The following is a 1,132-nucleotide window of genomic DNA, read 5'->3' as shown; positions in this document are numbered from 1 at the left end:
GCTCGGGGTGCTTGTGGCAAACTTCCGAGCCTGGGTTTCGGCCTCCGCGCGGCGAGGAGTGGAGAGCGCAGGGCTGACCCCGTCGGTCCGTCCCCCCGGCAGACGGTGGCGGACGGTGGCGGATTCTGCGGAAGGCAAGTTGGAGGGTCGGGGGAGGGGGGGGCTTCACGGCAGGGGCACAGCTGACGGNTAATTTTTTATTAAAATTTTTTTTGTAATGTTTATTTTTGAGAGAGTGCGAGGGCCACCTGGGTCGCTCAGTGGGTTGAGCGTCCGACTTCGGCTCAGGTCATGATCTCACGGTTCATGGGTTCGAGCCCCACGTCGGGCTGTGTGCTGACAGCGCCCCCCAGGCACCCTGAGGGTGGTTTTTATACTCAGCACAGTGCCCTTGAGATCCATCTGGGTTGTTGAATTCAAGAGTTCATTCCTTTGTATCGCAAGGTAGTAGTCTGTCTACATGGAGAAAAGCGCGCAGGTGGTAAGTGTGCGGGCAGCGAATCTTCATGTGGCGAGTGACCCCGCCTACCAAATACCAGCTGAAAAACCGAACATGACTGGGTGTCACTCTCCTGACCGCTAATAACCCTTACGCTCCTCCCTGTCTCTGAACTTTACGTGTAGCGGTGGAATCATGCGTACCCTTTGGTGTCTGATGGTTGCGGGTGTTTGTCGAGCACCCCGTCGGGGGCTATACCGGATAAGGCTGCCGTGGTCTTGTCCGTATGCGACCGTTTACACAGAGTGTACACTGAGGGGTGGAATTACCAGGTGGTAGGAGGGTGTGTGCTGCGCTTGGGAGAGTCCGCGAAACCACTTCCAAAAGTGCTTGGGCCACTCGCGCTCCGACCAGCAGCAGCCAAGAGGTTTTGCGCCGCAGGGTCCCAGCCAGCTCCCCCCGGTAGCTGGGGGGTCCAGAGGCTGGCGCAGGGCGTCCGGCGCCGAGCCCGGCAAACGGGACCCCGGGACCCCGCCATCTCACGGGAGCCCTCGCTCCTCAGATCTTCAAGGCCACGTTATTTCCTGAAGTCACCAGTGATCTCCTGACTCACGCGCAGAGTCGCGCTTGCTCTTTCTCTAGGCTGCGTACATTTGCTAATTGATACTTTCAAATTTTAACTTAAATAATAGG

The sequence above is a fragment of the Crocuta crocuta genome, unplaced genomic scaffold (genome assembly GCF_008692635.1).
Source record: "Crocuta crocuta isolate KB4526 unplaced genomic scaffold, BGI_CrCroc_1.0 scaffold296, whole genome shotgun sequence".
In the NCBI taxonomy this organism is placed as follows: Eukaryota; Metazoa; Chordata; class Mammalia; order Carnivora; family Hyaenidae; genus Crocuta; species Crocuta crocuta.
Note: the sequence above shows the minus strand (reverse complement) of the source record.